Here is an 18,107-nt window from a genome sequence, read left to right as displayed (position 1 = left end):
GCCCTCTACTGGACGACTCAAGAGCTACAGCTCCCCGGATCCCAAAACCGAACGAAAAAGGATGCAGCGGACGAATACTCGATGCAGACTTTCAGATTTATGGTGCAAGAAAAGCCTTGGTCGAATGCATGAATCAGAGGCATCTGAGGAAGCGGGCTAATGCCGCAGTGAGTATGCTAAGCCTTTAAGGTGCAAGAAGGCAGATAGCATCAAAGGCTGCATGCATGCCAAAGTCCTATGCAGATTTCCTTGGGAGAAAGTATCTTTTGAATCCAGTGGGACCTGCTTCTGAGAAAACACTCATAGCATTGGGGCTGCACAGCTGAAAAGTGGCTTTGGGCCAGTCACTGATGCTCAGCCTAACCTACCTCACAGGGCTGTTGTGAGGATAAAATGGAGAGGAGGATAATCATGTAAGCTGTCCTGGGTTTCTTGCAAGAGGAAAAAAGGTGGAATATAAATGTAATAATAAATAAAATAAATGTGTGTGTGTGTATATATCTATATCTATATCTGAGAGCCAGTGTGTTGTAGGAGTTAGACTGGGACTCAGGAGATCCAGGTTCTAGTCCCCACTCAGCCATGGAGCTCACTAGTGACTTTGAGCCAGTCACTGATGCTCAGCCTAACCTACCTCACAGGGTTGTTGTGAGGATAATATGGATAGGAGAAGGATTATGTAAGCTGCCTTGAGTTCCTTGCAGGAAAAAAAAGGCGAGATATAAATAATCATCTACATTCTCTGATGGATCTTCAAATAGTAATTCCACCTGAAGCTTTTCCCACACTGAGAACATTTGTATGGTTTCTCTTTAGTATGAATTATCTGATGTTTCTTTAAATCTCCTCGATAAAATCTTTCCCCACACAGATAACATTTATACAGTTTCTCTCCAGTATGATTTCTCTGATGAATCTTCTTTTAATTTTAGCCTAGTGGCTAAGAGACCAAGAGGATATCCAGGAACCCCCTTGTTCAAACCTCATTTCAGACATAGACAGCGTAAGGCCACCTAGTAAATCTCCCACCTTCAGTCCACCATCATCCCACCTTAGAGGGTCCTTGAAAGATTATTCAGATAGCATATCTGAAGCACTCTGAAGACTATACAGATATGAGGACGCTCTTAAACACATAACCTCTTATAATCCCATTTGACCTCCGACTAAAGCATTTTCCATATTGAGAACATCTGTGTGGTTTCTCTCCAGTATGAACGCCCTGGTGTCGCACTACTGTATTTGTGAAGGTAAAGATTTTCCCACCCTCAGGACATTCATGTCTTTTCTCTTCAGTATGTAGTTGCTGATGATTCATCAAATGTTCTCTCTGACTGAAGCATTTACCACAATGAGAACATTCATATGGTCTCCCTTCATTTTGAATTCCATCATTTCCATTTAGTGACTTTGTATAAGCTTTTCCCACAATCAGGTGAGTTTTTATGTTTCACTCCTGTTTGGTTTCTCTGATCTCTGTTCAAACTACCTTTCCCATGCTCAGAGAATTCAGATGTACACTCTCCTCTTAGCATTCTCTGATGTTTATCAAAGTATGAATTTTTTGGAGGTTTTCCTCTGACCTGGGACATTCATTGCGGTCCTCCCTGGTATCTGAAAAATCAAGTTCTACTCTGTAGCGATACCTTCTACCATACTTGGAGAACATGGGCATGTTATCTCTTGTGTATACATTGGAAAGCTGTCTAACTGCAGCTGTAAAGCCTTTTGTGAGCTCATTACAGTCATTCTCTCTCCTCACTGGCTGCTTCCCCTGTTCCTCTTTGGACTCAGTTCCTTCCTCCTGCATCTCATCTGTCTCCAGCAGATTTGCTTGGTTTATCTGTGGGGCTGTCTGGGGTGTGTCCTCTGGCTCAGTTCCCTGAGAATTGTCCAGCATGACCTGAGTTCCCTTATCATCACCTGCAAAGATAGAAAAAAGAACTTTGCTTATGCTCTGGTGACCTCTTTTCAAGATTCCAGTAGCCTCTGTTTGCCTGACTGTTCCTTCTAAGGTATTTCTCGCTCTACTACATCCATGTTTCTTTGTCTTTATGATCACGTCAACCCTCCCCATGCATCTGGAGCGCTTCAGCATGTGAACCGAGAACTACCGGAAGTACAAGCGGGGTTTCGAAGAGGCAGAGGAACTAGAGATCAAATCGCCAACATTCGCTGGATCATGGAGAAAGCAAGAGAATTCCAGAAAAACGTCTATTTCTGCTTCATTGACTATGCTAAAGCCTTTGATTGTGTGGGTCACAACAAACTGTGGCAAATTCTTAAAGAGATGGGAGTACCAGACCACCTTACCTGTCTCCTGAGAAACCTGTACGAGGGTCAAGAAGCAACAGTAAGAACTGGACATGGAACAACCAAGTGGTTCAAAATTGGGAAAGGAGTACGACAAGGCTGTATATTGTCGCCCTGCTTATTTAACTTATATGCAGAGTACATCATGAGAAATGCCGGGTTGGATGAATCACAGGTTGGAATTAAGATTGCTGGGAGAATTATCAACAACCTCCGATATGCAGACGATACCACCCTCGCAGAAAGCGAAGAGGATCTAAAGAGCCTCTTGTTGAGGGTGAAAGAGAGTGCAAAAGCTGGTTTGAAACTCAACATTAAAAAAATGAAGATCATGGCATCTGGCCCCATCACTTCTTGGCATATATAAGGGGAAGAAATGGAAGCAGTGACAGATTTTACTTTCTTGGGCTCCAAGATCACCACAGATAGTGACTGTAGCCATGAAATTAAAAGACGCTTGCTCCTTGGGAGGAAAGCTATGGCCAACCTAGACAGCATAGTAAGAAGCAGAGACATCACCTTGCCAACAAAGGTTCGTATAATCAAAGCTATGGTTTTCCCAGTAGTAATGTATGGCTGTGAGAGCTGGACTATAAGGAAGGCTGAGCGCCGAAGAATTGATTATTTCGAACTGTGGTGCTGGAGAAGACTCTTACGAGTCCCCTGGACTGCAAGGAGGTCCAATCAGTCCATCCTAAAGGAAATCAACCCTGACTGCTCATTGGAAGGACAGATACTGAAGGGGAAGCTCAAATATTTTGGCCACCTAATGTGACGAGAAAACTCCCTGGAAAAGACCCTGATGCTGGGAAAGACTGAAGGCAAAAGGAGAAGGGGACGGCAGAGGATGAGATGGCTAGATAGCATCACCGATGCAAAGAATATGAACTTGAGCACACTCCAGGAGAGAGCGCAGGGCAGGAAGGCCTGGCGTGCTATGGTCCATGGGGTCACGAAGAGTCAGACACGACTTAACGGCTGGACAACGACAACAAAGTTTTTAAATTATGTTACACCAAGCACAACATCAGGCACCTTTAAGATAAATCAATTTGAAATAGTAATTTCTAGTAAGAGCTAGAACCATTACTTTTTAACTGAAGAAACCCTGTGCTGTCTTCTGCAAGCTAGAAAACTCCTCCATAGAACTGTGAAGCATTTGAGAAATATGAGAAAACCATGAAAAAGTAGGTTGTATTCAATGCTGTCCTTCCACCAGCAGAATGGATACTGCTTGTAGATTAAATTCCCTCTGGAGCAGAATTGTGGGCATTCAGGTGTCCCACATGGAGGAGGGGGAGAGAATCTCCAAGCAGATTTCTCTGCTCCCACTGCATGATCAGCTGTATATTGTATTTCAACTTTTTTCTATAATAAAATATATATTTTAAAATAATAATTTCAGATATCCAGTGATGAGAATTGATGTAGTGGTTACTAATCAAGGAAGTGATGTTGGCATTTTGGTGGATAGTTCACGGAGGCAAGTTCTACTACAAGGAATATTAAGAAAAGGAATTAAGATAAAAATAGAAAATATTGTAAGATCTTCATGGGTGGCCCCATATATTGGGCCATCCAGATCTTAAAATTGATAAGAAAATGCTTTTGGGGTGGACATGGAGAGACAAGGCGATTTTTTACTTTGGATCAACTGGTGGGTGTGCACGATGAGTTCTTGTCATTTTCTATCCTGCGTGCCAAATAAAACTTGCAAGCTATAGAGGAGGGGCGACTGTGGCATTTGTTAGTAGCTAGGCTTGGCCCAACCACTTTTGCAGCATCAGCATCTCTGTCCTTATTGGAAGTACGTACTGAGGCTGATCAAGCAAAGCGACCCACAATCCTTGTCCATAAATACTTGTTATTGGTAAATAAATACGGTATTTTAATGAAGGGGGAGAAAAGTTGTCTAAGGAAGGATATGATTGGAAACTGAAATTGGATGAAATTGATTAGCAGTAGAATCAAAACAGACTGAAGTGCTTCACACAGGGCACAGTCCTATAGGGATTCCTGTCAGACTCCGAACTCTGAGGCTGACAGGCATCCTATGCAGAGCAGGAGCAGTGCAGAGGCAATCATTCCCTCCATGCTCCTCTTGCCCTACATTTTCACTAGTCAGGTGATTTTGTCTGTCTAGCTGGGGCTCTGCGGAGCAGGAGGGAAGGAGGCAGGGGTGGCCAGCAGGTTCCTCTTAAGGCGGCCACCCCGATCTCCTCCTTCCCTGCCCACAGAACTGCCCCCATTCCCTCCTCTCCAAGCTCATAGAGGCAGCCGGCACAGTTCTCTCTGAGCCGGCTGTGAGGGGGAGAGGGCAGGGAGCTCGGACTCCTGGGTGTTAGGTCGGACTGCTATCTCCGGCCTTGGATCCAGGAATCTGAAATATCCTATGACCCCCTAGACTCTGTCTAGGGGGCCATAGGGTTGCTCTCACACTGTGCAATAGATTTATGGGACTCAGCACCATGGGACATAGTGAGGACTAGTAGCTTAGATGGCTTCACAGGGGGATGAGCTCAGTTCATGGAGGATACATATATCAATGGCTTAGAGTCATGTAGGCTCTATGGAAATGCCATGCTCGGAGGCAATATGGCACAGGATACCTTTTCCTGGGGACCCAAAATAGGAGAGGGCTATTGCATTCAAGCCCCATTGTGGGCATCTGGTTGGTCACTGAGGAAGCAGGACTAGACGGATCTGTGGCTTGATCCTGTCGGCGTCTTCTTATATTCTTATGAACTCTATAGGGGAATCTCATTCCTTTTGGGAGTCATCAAGAACTTTGTGACATCAGCAGCCATTACACCTAGTCCCACTTTTATCTCAAGCTTTTTTTCAAGTTGAACAATAAATATACCTCAGATTACAGAAAGGGCTAAAGTCTGCCATGATCAGCAGTTCCTGCAGCCGCTGTGGAGAGAGGCTGAAGAGAGAGGGAGGAGCTAAGGGAAGGAAAGGGCAGGTGTTCACTATCCCACTCAGATACAGCCAGTATCAGTACTCTTCCATACAGCTTCCCAGCATTTGGTCTATATTTAAAGTAACTGGGAATGTAATAAACCCATTTATCTGTTGTTTCTTGTCAGAAATATCTATTTAGCATTTGAAAGTGGACTACTCAATCTATCAACACTTTTCAATTCTTAATATGGCAAATCAAATTGGACTTGAGCAGAACAGCTCTTTGCCAAAGAATTTATATTCTCACCATCCTCATGCAGGACTTGCCAAACTATGGTCTGTTGGCCTGGCTGGGTCAAACTCTGACTGACCATCTGCAAAGACAAGCTAGTTTCCTTGAGACCCATCAGACCCTGCAAGCAGGAAAAAGACAGCCACAGCCTCCCTGTCAGATTTTGTTGCAGAAGAAAGAATGCAAAACATTATGCACTCATCCCAAACAATTTTATAATAAGGAGAAAATGGCTCCACAGCATTTACAAATATTGTTTTGCAGTGCCCAAGGTTTGAGAGCACAGGTCCCTGCTTGCAACATTCAGTTTCTGCCTCTGGCTGCAATCCTATGTATTCTTGGGGGATTCGTGCCCTTTAAACCTTCTCCCAGCTGCTTTAAGATGAGCACATCCCATGAAGCTGGCTCTCCATCTAAAGGAAGCAGCCATGTGGGCAGCCACTGCAGCGTATGTGTCACCCTGACTCCTTTATGCTCCCCACCTTGCACATAACAAAACGACTCACCGGAATGTCACAAGCCTCTTTCATACCAGCTTGGTCCATTCCCTGTTCTTCAGGAGGAAGTGATGAACTGGTGTGATTTGTGCCTTTGATTCCACTGCCTGCAAAGGACAGAAGGAGGATTTTGAAAGGGGAAGCAATCCATCCCTTCTTGATCCTTAAGGTAATCACATTTATTGCTGAATTTTTTACAAAATTATTTAGAAGTTGCCTTTCGGCATGAAAAAGACACCTCAATGTGACATGAAAATTAAACATAAAACAATATAATAATTAAAAAGTATCGTAACAAAAAAAATTAAAACAGCGGAGAAATCATCTTTAAAAACAGTGAGCAGGATTACGTTTAGAATCTTTCCAAACACCAGGTGGAATAAAAAAATGTTAACATCTCTCCTGAAACTAAACAAGGAAGGAGCAAACCTAACCTTGCTAGGAAGGAAGGTCCTTTAGGAGCTGCAGTCAAGAGGGAATTTTGGCACAGAGAACCTGTTATTCAGTGGTGGGAAAAGATGCCTCTGAAATTCCCTTTTCCTTACAACTGTTCAAGGCTCAGGAGCACCAGCTTCCATTGCACCTCCTCATCAAGATAACCAGCAAGACAGCCATGAATCGTTGGAGATGTAGTCCAAGAACATCTGGAGGGCCAAAGGCTCCCCAAACCTGCTTTTCATGATGGAGATGAAGTACTCCTCCATTTGTGCAGAGCAGCTGAGTTGCTCTATGGCGCTCAGCTTTGATGTAGCAGCTCAGCTCTTGCACAGCTTATTTCAATAGTCTTGCTCAGAAGCTGATAGCATATTGTTCTAGGAAGCCCCAATCATGGTGAAATTGCCCAAGAAGTATAAAAAACTGGGTAATTTCTGATCAGAGTGGGATGCTCATGTACTTGTCATGCTATTGCTAAGCTATATCTCCTAGCGAGATTCTTGATGGTAGAGATGACTGGATCTGGCACCTTTGCACGGATGCAAAAAGAATCCAAATATCCTCTGCCTTCAATAGTGGCACTGAAGAGGGAAATTCAGCTGGTGCAGCTGCTCCAAAACCTGTGTGACTGCATTTGCCCAAATCCTCTGCATTTGCACAAGACTGATAAAGGTACAGGAAGCATCGCACAAACACAAAAGAAGCAGAACGAGTAATAGCTCAGTGAATCCTTGCCCAGCACAATGATCTCCCCATCACCCTTTTGTTTGGCTTCTTTGCAGACCTGTTTCTTTGTAGCTTCCAAGGGTTCGTCCTCTGCATCCAAGGAATCCTCATGCCTCTTCTTCAGCAGCCCCTGCAACAAGGAGAATGATCTCACTCAGAACACAAGGAAATGGCTGGAAGAGTATCTGCTGTGGGGAACAGAAACATCCTGCTCCCTTCAATCCTATTCTCTCATGGTGTAATTGAATGAAGTGTTTTTGCCAACAAGAACAACAAAACAAAGCTTTCAGCAGCTCCCAGTGTTCTTACCATCACTGCATCTACACATTAAGAAAAGTAACAGCTGTGAATTTGCAGCCCATCATGAAGCTCTTGGAAGGCACAAGAGAGATAAGTCTGCAAAGGATTTGACACACTGAGAAGAGGAATCAGGAAGTATTAACAATATAAAAGGTTGTTATGGATTCATAGCTAAGAAATGGTCATTAATGAATTGATAATTCATTGATAATTGAGAAATCACAGGAGATGTACTATAAGAGTTTCATTGTTTAAGCATAGTATTTGCTGCCTTGCAACATTTTGGATTAAGGCAGGATATAACTATATTAAATAAAATAATTAATAATTATAATGGGCAGAGATAGGCATTGTGTGGCAGTACGACAAGGCTGGACCTTCTGTGGTTGGAATCCCTTTTGGATTATAAATGCTCTTATTTGGAATGGCATTCAGCAGATAAAGTTAAACTTTCCACAGAGTTTCAGCCTTTGTTATATCTTTGTTACGTATAATCGATTCTGTCAATTGTGAACTGAATAACTGCGTCCTCTTTGAGGCTCTGGGAATTAAACATTAAAACCTCACCTGCCACTTCCCTCCCTTGGCCTCTCGCTGGCTCATCAGGAAGTCCTCCGCCAGGGCCACAGCCTGGGAACAGGTGTCTGGCCCTCCTGCCCGGATCCAGCTCTGGATCTCCAGTGGCAGGCTGGCCAGGAACTGCTCCAGGATCAGCAGCTCCAGGATCTGCTCCTTGCTGTGTCTTTCCAGCTTTAGCCACTGGCGGTAAAGCTCCTGCAGTTGGCTGTGAATTCTCCGGGGGTCTTCCACCTCCTGGCAGCAGAAGAGCCTGAAGTGCTGGCGCTGCGCCTCCATTCTCAGGGCTTCTGCTTGCAAGATGGCGGCCTTCATGATCGACAGGCATATGGTCAAGGAACACCTCATTACTTTGAATGAGTTCAAATCTCCAGGGCCAGATGAACTGCATCCTAGAGTCATAAAGGAACTGGCAGAAGAACTCTCAGAACCGCTGTCTATTCTCTTTGAGAAATCATGGAGGACCGGGGAAGTGCCAGATGACTGGAGGAGGGCTAACGTTGTCCCTATCTTCAAAAAGGGTAAAAAGGAGGAACCTGGGAACTACAGACCAGTCAGTCTGACATCAATCCCTGGGAAAATTCTGGAGCAGATCATAAAGCAATCCATCTGGAAGCACCTTGACAACAATGCCGTGATTACTCGAAGCCAACATGGATTTGTCAAAAACAAGTCCTGCCAGACAAATCTGATCTCATTTTTTGATCAAGTCACCTCCCTTGTAGACCGTGGGAATGCTGTAGACATCATATACCTCGACTTCAGCAAAGCTTTCGACAAAGTGCCCCATGATATCCTGATGAGCAAACTAGCTCAAAGTGGGCTAGATGAAACAACGATCATGTGGATCCACAGTTGGCTACAGAATCGGACTCAAAGAGTGCTTATCAATGGGACCTTCTCAAGCTGGGGAGAGGTAACGAGTGGGGTACCGCAGGGCTCAGTCCTGGGCCCAGTGCTCTTCAATATTTTTATTAATGACTTGGAGGAGGAGGTGCAGGGAATGCTGATCAAATTTGCAGATGACACAAAATTGGGAGGGATAGCTAATACTTTGGAAGACAGAAACAAAATTCAAAGTGATCTGGATAGACTGGAGTGCTGGGCAGAAAACAACAGAATGGCATTTAATAGGGACAAATGCCAAGTTCTGCACCTAGGAAAAAGAAACCAAATGCACAGTTACAAGATGGGGGATACATTGCTCAACCACACTACGAGCGAGAAGGATCTTGGAATTGTCGTCGATCACAAGCTGAATATGAGCCAACAATGTGATGTGGCTGCAAAAAAGGCAAATGCTATTTTGGGCTGCATTCATAGAAGCATCGCTTCCAAATCCCGGGAAGTACTAGTTCCCCTCTACTCAGCACTGGTTAGGCCTCATCTGGAGTACTGTGTCCAGTTCTGGGCACCACACTTTAAGAAGGATGCAGACAAGCTGGAGAGGGTTCAAAGGAGGGCAACAAAGATGATCAGGGGACTGGAAACAAAGCCCTATGAAGAGAGACTGAAAGAACTGGGCATGTTTAGCCTTGAGAAGAGAAGACTGAGGGGAGATATGATAGCACTCTTCAAGTACTTGAAAGGTTGTCACAGAGAAGAAGGCCAGGATCTCTTCTTGATCATCCCAGAGTGCAGGACACGGAATAATGGGCTCAAGTTACAGGAAGCCAGATTCCGACTGAACATCAGGAAAAACTTCCTGAGTGTCAGAGCAATACGGCAATGGAACCAATTACCTGGGGAGGTGGTGGGCTCTCCCACACTGGAGGCCTTCAAGACGAGGCTGGACAGCCATTTGTCAGGGATGCTCTGACTTGGATTCCTGCATTGAGCAGGGGGTTGGACTCGATGGCCTTGTAGGCCCCTTCCAACCCTACTATTCTATGATTCTATGATTCTATGATTCACTTTCCCATAATCTTCCTGATCTCTGGCTTCCAGGCTTCAAAAGGCCTGTTTTGCTTCCCCACTCAGTGCTGGCAGAAGCTGGGCAGTCCACTGTCCTCTAGGCCACCAGCAGGCTTTGGCCACTTGCTCAAAGGAGGCCAGAAAGCCCTTGGTATTGTCCCAAGGTGTGGCCTCTGGCAGCTGAAGGTTTCTCCATGCTGAGTGAGGAGACTGTAGTGTCTTCAGGAACTCCTGCTATTAGACTTCCCAGTGCTCTTGCATCCTCTTGGATCGTTCGCCTTCACCCTCTTGCAACGCTCTCCATCCCGGTTGCTCCATCATATATTCTGGCTGAACTGCACTGGTGCCTTTTGCTGCTATGACTGGTCCTTTTCTGGTTCTGGGACTGTAGATGTTTCCTCCTTCATGGCTTTCTCTTGTGACTGTAGCCTCTCAAATCTAGAGTTAGGGTATTTTCAAATTAGAACACTTTTAGCAGAATATCTTAGAGGTAACCAACATTTAATTGACCTAACAGAGTTTAATAATTTTGAAAAACCATGGAACTTTACTATCCAACCTTTATACTCTATTTTTAAAATACGACATGGAACCAGAATAAGTGAAAGATTTCATGATGAAATAGGTGATGTACTTGCAAGCACAGTATTACACTCTAAAGGCACAATCCTATGCATATTTAGACAGAAAGAAGTCTTATGACTCCCAGCCAGCAGTTGTAGGACTTTTTTCTGTCTAAATGTGCGTAGGAATGTGTATAGTGCCTTTAGGGCGCAATCCTATCAGGATAGGCGGCCGCCTCTGAACTCGGAGGCAACCGCCTATCCAGTGCAGGGCAGGCGAAGCACGGAGGGGATCATCCCCTCTGCGCTTCAGCCGCCCTGCATTTACGGCTAGACAGCCGATTTTGGCTGTCTAGCCGTAGGACCTCAGATCGCAGGAAACGGTAGCTGGACGACACATAGAATGTGTCATGCCAGCATTTCTGACTTCCCCACCCTGGCACACCCCCAGGAATGCCCCGTTTTTGCCATTCTGTGCTCCTCTTCCAAGCACAGAGCGCGGGGCAGTTCCGCGCTGCCTACAAGGCAGTGCAGGAGGGGGTGGAGGTCAGTTCTCAGGAAACCGTTCTCAGAGCACAGGCTCCGAGGTTGGCTGCCAGGGACCGACCAATCCTATGGCTGTCTATCCGCTGACTAGCAGCCATAGCATTGCTCCCTTAGTGTATCAAGTGTCACAAGACTCTCCCTAATGTTTGCTATATTAAACCTGGACAGCTATTTTTCTGGGAATTGTAACTCACCCGCACAAAACAAAAACCAAAGATAAGCATTCCTTTCAGTGTCAGATGCTCTTTAGTGGCAAAAATAGATGGGGGGGTGGGTTGCTGAGTTTGTCAAAACATTATTCTGAAAATGATCCTTGCAATGTGAAGGGGGGGGGGGAGAAAAATAAGACTGTTCAATATTATTAGCCCCATATTGCAGTTGGCAGAAGGGAAGACTGAGAGAGGCTTACAATGACCCTGTCACGTAGCTCATCCTAAATCCCCCCCATATTACAGACTGAATGGGGGATGGCATCTGATTTTCAGAATAAGGGGCTTATAGGGTGCTTGCAACGTAGGCCACTATTACTTGCTGCATACTGCACAGGAGGGAGGAAGATGCAGAGGCTGCTTGAAGCAACCCAATAATGCTTTCTTCAGTCGTTAACTTGTGTCCGACTCTTAGTGACCCCATGGACCATAGCACGCCAGGCCTTCCTGTCCTCCGCTCTCTCCCGGAGAGTGCTCAAGCTCATATTCATTGGATCGGTGATGCTATCTAGCCATCTCATCCTCTGCCGTCCCCTTCTCCTTTTGCCTTCAATCTTTCCCAGCATCAGGGTCTTTTCCAGGGAGTTTTCTCTTCATATTAGGTGGCCAAAATATTTCAGCTTCAGCTTCAGTATCTGTCCTTCCAATGAGCAGTCAGGGTTGATTTCCTTTAGGATTGACTGATTTGACCTCCTTGCAGTCCAGGGGACTCGTAAGAGTCTTCTCCAGCACCACAGTTCAAAAGCATCAATTCTTCGGCACTCAGCCTTCCTTATAGTCCAGCTCTCACAGCCATACATTACTACTGGGAAAACCGTAGCTTTGATTATACGAACCTTTGTCGGCAAAGTGATGTCTCTGCTTCTTACTATGCTGTCTAGGTTTGCCATAGCTTTCCTCCCGAGGAGCAAGCGTCTTTTAATTTCATGGCTACAGCCACCGTCTGTGGTGATCTTGGAGCCCAAGAAAATAAAATCTGTCACTGCTTCCATTTCTTCCCCTTCTATATGCCAGTCACAGGAAGTGATGGGGCCAGATGCCATGATCTTCATTTTTTTAATGTTGAGTTTCAGACCAGCTTTTGCACTCTCCACTTTCACCCTCAACAAGAGGCTCTTTAGATCCTCTTCGCTTTCTGCCATTAGGGTGGTATCGTCTGCTTATCTGAGGTTGTTGATAATTCTCCCGGCAATCTTAATTCCGACCTGTGATTCATCCAACCCGGCGTTTCTCATGATGTACTCTGCGTATAAGTTAAATAAGCAGGGCGACAATATGCAGCCTTGTTGTACTCCTTTCCCAATTTTGAACCACTCGGTTGTTCCATGTCCGGTTCTTACTGTTGCTTCTTGACCCTCATACAGGTTTCTCAGGAGACAGGTAAGGTGGTCTGGTACTCCCATCTCTTTCAGAATTTGCCACAGTTTGTTGTGACCCACACAATCAAAGGCTTTAGCATAGTCAATGAAGCAGAAATAGACGTTTTTCTGGAATTCTCTTGCTTTCTCCATGATCCAGCGAATGTTGGCGATTTGATCTCTAGTTCCTCTGCCTCTTCAAAACCCTGCTTGTACTTCTGGTAGTTCTCGGTTCACATACTGCTGAAGCCTAGCTTGTAGGATTTTGAGCATCACCTTGCTGGCATGTGAAATGAGAGCAATTGTACGGTAGTTCGAACACTCTTTGGCATTGCCCTTCTTTGGAATTGGAATGTAAACTGACCTTTTCCAGTCTTGTGGCCACTGTTGAGTGTTCCAAATGTGTTGGCATATTGAGTGCAGCACTTTAACAGCATCATCTTTTAGGATTTTAAATAGCTCAGCTGGAATACTGTCATCTCCGCTAGCTTTGTTGTTACTAATGCTTCCTAAGGCCCACTTGACTTCACTCTCGAGGATATCTGGCTCAAGTTCAGTGACCGCACTATCAAGGCTATCAGGGACATTCAGATCTTTCCTGCATAGTTCTTCTGTGTATTCTTTCCACCTCTTCTTAATCTCATCTGCTTCTGTTAGGTCCCTGCCTTCTTTGTCCTTTATCATACCCATCTTTGCACAAAACCTTCCCTTGAGATCTCCGACTTTCTTGAAGAGATCTCTAGTCTTTCCCATTCTGTTGTTTTCCTCGATTTCTTTGCATTGTTCATTTAAGAAGGCCTTCTTGTCTCTCCTTGCTATTCTCTGGAATTCTGCATTCAGTTGGATATATCTTCCCCTTTCTCCCTTGCTTTTCGCCTCCCTTCTTTCCTCAGCTACGTGTAAAGCCTCATCAGACAGCCACTTGGCTTTCTTGCATTTCTTTTTCTTTGGGATGGATTTCGTTGCTGCCTCCTGAACAATGTTACGGACCTCCGTCCATAGTTCCTCAGGCACTCTGTCTATCAGGTCTAATCCCTTAAATCTATTCCTCACCTCCACTGCATATTCATAAGGGATATGATTTAGATCATACCTGAATGGTGTAGTGGTTTTCCCTACGTTCTTCAATTTCAGCCGAAATTTTGCAATAAGAAGCTCATGATCTGAGCCACAGTCAGCTCCAGGTCTTGTTTTGACTGACTGTATAGAGCTTCTCCATCTTTGGCGGCAAAGGACATAATCAATCTGATTTCGATATTAACCATCTGGTGATGTCCATGTGTAGAGTCGTCTCTTGTGCTGTTGGAAAAGAGTGTTTGCTATGATCAGCGTGTTCTCTTGGCAAAACTCTTATTAGCCTTTGTCCTGCTTCATTTTGTACACCAAGGCCATGCTTGCCTGTTATCCTGGTGATTTCTTGACTTCCTACTTTAGCATTCCAATCCCCTATGATGAAGAGGACATCTTTTTTTGGTGTTAGTTCTAGAAGATGTTGTAGGTCTTCATAGAACCGATCAACCTCAGCTTCTTCGGCCTCAGTGGTTGGGGAATAGACTTGAATTACTGTGATGTTGAATGGTTTGCCTTGGATTCGTACTGAGATCATTCTGTCATTTTTGAGATTGTACCCCAATACTGCTTTTCCCACCCTTTTCTTGACTATGAGTGCTACTCCATTTCTTCTAAGGGTTTCTTGCCCACAGTAGTAGATATAATGGTCACCTGAATTAAATCCGCCCATGCTTGTCCATTTTAGTTTGCTGATTCCCAAGATGTCGATGTTCAATCTTGCCATCTCATGTTTGACCCCCTCCAGCTTACCTTGATTCATTGATCTGACATTCCAGGTTCCTAAACAATATTGTTCTTTACAGCATCGGATTTTCTTTTCGCCACCAGACACATCCACAGCTGAGTGTCCTTTTGGCTTTGGCCCAGCTGCTTCACTCTTTCTGGCACTATTTGGAAATTCCCTCTGCTCTTCCCCAGTAGTATATTGGACACCTTCCGACTTGAGGGGCTCATCTTCCAGCGTCATATCTTTTAGCCTTGTGATACGTTCCATGGGGTTTTCTTGGCAAGAATACTGGAGTGGGTTGCCATTTCCTCCTCCAGTGGACCACATTTTGTCAGAACTCTCCGCCATGACCTGTCCGTCTTGGGTGGCCCTGCACAGCATAGCTTACGGCTTCACTGAGTTACGCAAGCCCCTTCGCCTCAACAAGGCAGTGATCCAGTGTTATTTCCCCAAAATTGCAGGTGGGGAGTGAGGCAGAGTAACTTACAGTACAATGCTATGTATGGCTACTCAGCAAGTCTGACCCTCAAGTAAGTGTGTGTGCAGGATTGCAGCCTTAAAGAAATGTCTGCTCCAGCCCCTGGCATGCAGCCACGCCGTGCTCTCGCCACAGCCGCAACAGAGCTGAAAGGAGCTCCCAAATCATACCGGAAGTGACAAGGAGCCCGGTGTGACCCTCGGCTGGCTGAGTTGCTGTATCTCGGCTGCTCGACTCCCTCTGGAGCGATGCACGGGGCTCAGCCCACGGGGAAAGATCCGACGGGAATCCCTCCCTGTTCTGCTGGCTGGCACTGGGACAGCGCGAGATCACAGCAGCTGCATCTCTCCCGGCTTCCCCCTCCTCCTGCTTTCCATCCTCTGTGGTTGAATCATGGAGCTGCAGAAGCAGACGAGGCTCCACATGACCGCCTCCTACTGGACGACTCAATAGTTACAGTTCCCAGGAGCCCAAATCAAAACTAAAAGGGGTGCAAAAGAATACTTTATGCAGACTTAGGACTGTAGTTTTAGGCCGCGTTGTTTATGGATTAAACAATCCGGAGTTAACCCAATAATGGGCATGGTTTTTTGTTGGGTCAACTCTGGATTGTTTAACCCATAAACAAACAGGAGTTTCCAGATTTGCTCCACTTGTCCCCAGAATTCCTGGGTTAAACAACCTAGGAATTGCTACTGTGACATGTGAACTGTGCCATAGTTTAATGCGACTCCCTTGCAGATGTAGGAGAGTCACTAGAGAGACCATTGGCTGTGTGGGGGAAAACCCTTTCAGGTCAGAGCAGAATTTGGAACTGAAATGCGTTAAATTTCAGTTCCAAATTCAGTTTCAGTTCTGCCTATTAGCTACCAAGCCATATACAAGGTTACGTTGTTATCGTATAAAGCCCTAAACAACTTGGGACCAGGATACCTAGCAGACTGCCTTCCCTTATATATATATATACCCAAACAACATTTAAGATCTTCAGAGGAGGTCCTGCAGGTCATTCCAAAACGAACAGAACGTCGCCATGAAGAACCTTGTTGGCGGGCCTTCTCTGTAGAGGCACCCCCCCCCTGGACCCCCTCCCCTCCAGTTTGGGAGGCAGAAAATGTGACATCTTTTAAACACCTCCTGAAAACACTCCTTTTCTTTCCCTGGCAGTAACTGCTGCTGGGTTTTATCTTGGTTTTACCTGGTATTTTTAAACTTTTAAAAGTTTTATATTATGTTTTTTCAAATTGTATTTTATGGTTTTGACTGTGAACTGCCCAGAGAGCCTTGGCTGTTGGGCAGTATAAAAATGCAATAAAATAAGTAAAAATAATTTCTTAGTATTTACTTCACTAAGCTCATCTGAGATCCTGTATAGCTTTCAAGAGAAGGGGGGTCACCCAACTTGAATGTCTGCAGTCTTCTCCTCTCCTATTTCATCTGGTCATGCAGACACCATGGCATCAATATCAAGTTATCCTTCCCCCCACCCCACTATCCCCCCACCTGTTTTTTGTAACATCTGGCCTGATGAAGCGATCTGTTCTCCTCTGATGACAACTCCCTTGTCTCAGCCGGGTCATTTCTCCAACCCTCCTGTTTCTGAGAGGGAGGGAAAGTGTTAATATCTTTCACAGAAGAAGAAAAATCTTAAACTCTTGGTTCCTTCTCCAGAAACCTCTTCTGTTTCCAAGGCAGGAGGGGGTCTGCCACAGTTAACATCTTCGTTTAATATGAAACGGCTGCTTCAGCTTGTACCAACCCAGGGTATCTTAAGACTGGTTTACAAGTTTTAGGGTGAGTTCTACAACTTGCCAACTTTTGTGGGGCACTTTGGGGTTCAGATAACCAGAATCTGACTGACCATATGTGATTTCTGCTTACTCTACCATTGAGACTTCAGCCCTGCATAACAAGGAGGAAGACCATTTTCCTTCAGCTTGTCTCCACCTGCCATTTCACACTTCAGTAATGTGACTGAATTAGTGCTGCCCCCAAAATGGCTGCTCTACTAGGCTGGGCTCTGGCACTCTGTGGAGCTTCTTCCATTAGTACACTGCTTCTCCATTCCCTATTCACAGCTCCTTTATCAAGAATCGCTCCTCTGGTAGAACAGAGAGGGAAACAGGGAAGAAAAGTGTCCACACCATTGACATCAGCCTCACAGTGGATGTCACTGCTCACTCACACTGCTGTCCCACCTCAGCAGCCTCTGGGGTTTATAGAGTCATGAGTGGGCAGGTGGCTGCCACTCCCCAGCCTACTGTGTTTACAATTGAGCACAGAGTGGATACAATCCACAGCCATGCTCAACTCCCCACAAATGTTGTATATAGTTCTTATCTTTACAACAACAGCGCCAAACTTTTAATAGTAACTTGCATCATCTATTTTTACCATGTCCACACTTTATATTGGGTTTATTTGCAGAGCCAGCCCTACTGTCAGGCAAAGTAGGGCAGACACCTCAGGCAGCAGGAGGTGGGAGGTGCAGAACAGTGCAAGTTGTTGAAAGAGCTCCAGGGCCATGCAGCCTGCCCAGCACATCCTCAGCACACCCTGAGCTAGCCTGCTGCCCTCCGGTCCAGTGGAGGACACCGTCTTGACTCCAGTGTTGAAGTAAAATTCCACAGTCAGTCCAGTTCACTTCTACATATGGAAAGGGCGTGTGTGCGCACGCTATTTTGTCCTTTGCCTCAGGTAGCAAAATGTCTTGGGGTTGCCCTTTTTATTTAAATTGTTTGTTTTGTGTTTAGGAACTGTTTTGTTTACATTTTTACATTGTTCTGATTCTTTTAAAAGCTGAAGTTATAAATACACACAGAGGCTTTTATAGCAGAAAGGTTCTGTCCTAAAGTGATCAGAAAAAAACATACAAGTGAGGAAATGGGACTTAGAACCTTTCTACATGAGGCATTCATTGTGCGCCTGTGATTCCTCACTCAGGATAGTTCGTGGGTCCTTTACATGATGTCATCATTTTCCAGGGCCTCTCCTGTACTTTTTAACCATTTTAGTGAGTGTGTTTTTTCTAATGAGGGAGATCTGGTTATCCATGAATGGCAGCATGAAACCCTACTGTATTTGCACAATTCCGCTATACCTCTGCACCACCTAGTGGTTGTGTAATGGACCATACAGAAAGGCAGAGAAAGAACCCCCCGGAAAAAAACATGCGTAGAGGAGCCAGTCTTAATC

The 18,107-nt window shown here is 45.2% G+C and overlaps 2 pseudogenes across 1 annotated transcript; both read right to left on the bottom strand.

The window, feature by feature from the left end:
- Window positions 1-53: 53 nt before the first annotated feature.
- On the bottom strand, window positions 54-8,580 carry LOC146355991 (uncharacterized; annotated as a pseudogene). The gene is made up of 6 exons (XR_014787121.1): window positions 8,038-8,580; window positions 7,229-7,300; window positions 6,045-6,116; window positions 5,528-5,633; window positions 5,187-5,261; window positions 54-1,923 (listed from the first exon to the last, which is right to left on the bottom strand). The product of XR_014787121.1 is annotated as an uncharacterized LOC146355991 (transcript).
- Window positions 8,581-11,550: 2,970 nt separating this feature from the next.
- On the bottom strand, window positions 11,551-16,401 carry LOC146355990 (protein CFDP2 pseudogene; annotated as a pseudogene).
- Window positions 16,402-18,107: the final 1,706 nt, after the last annotated feature.

The sequence above is a fragment of the Heloderma suspectum genome, chromosome 2 (genome assembly GCF_057233095.1).
Source record: "Heloderma suspectum isolate Gila_16-S chromosome 2, 16-S_ref, whole genome shotgun sequence".
NCBI lineage: Eukaryota > Metazoa > Chordata > Lepidosauria > Squamata > Helodermatidae > Heloderma > Heloderma suspectum.
Note: the sequence above shows the minus strand (reverse complement) of the source record. Positions and strands in the feature narration are given on the sequence as shown.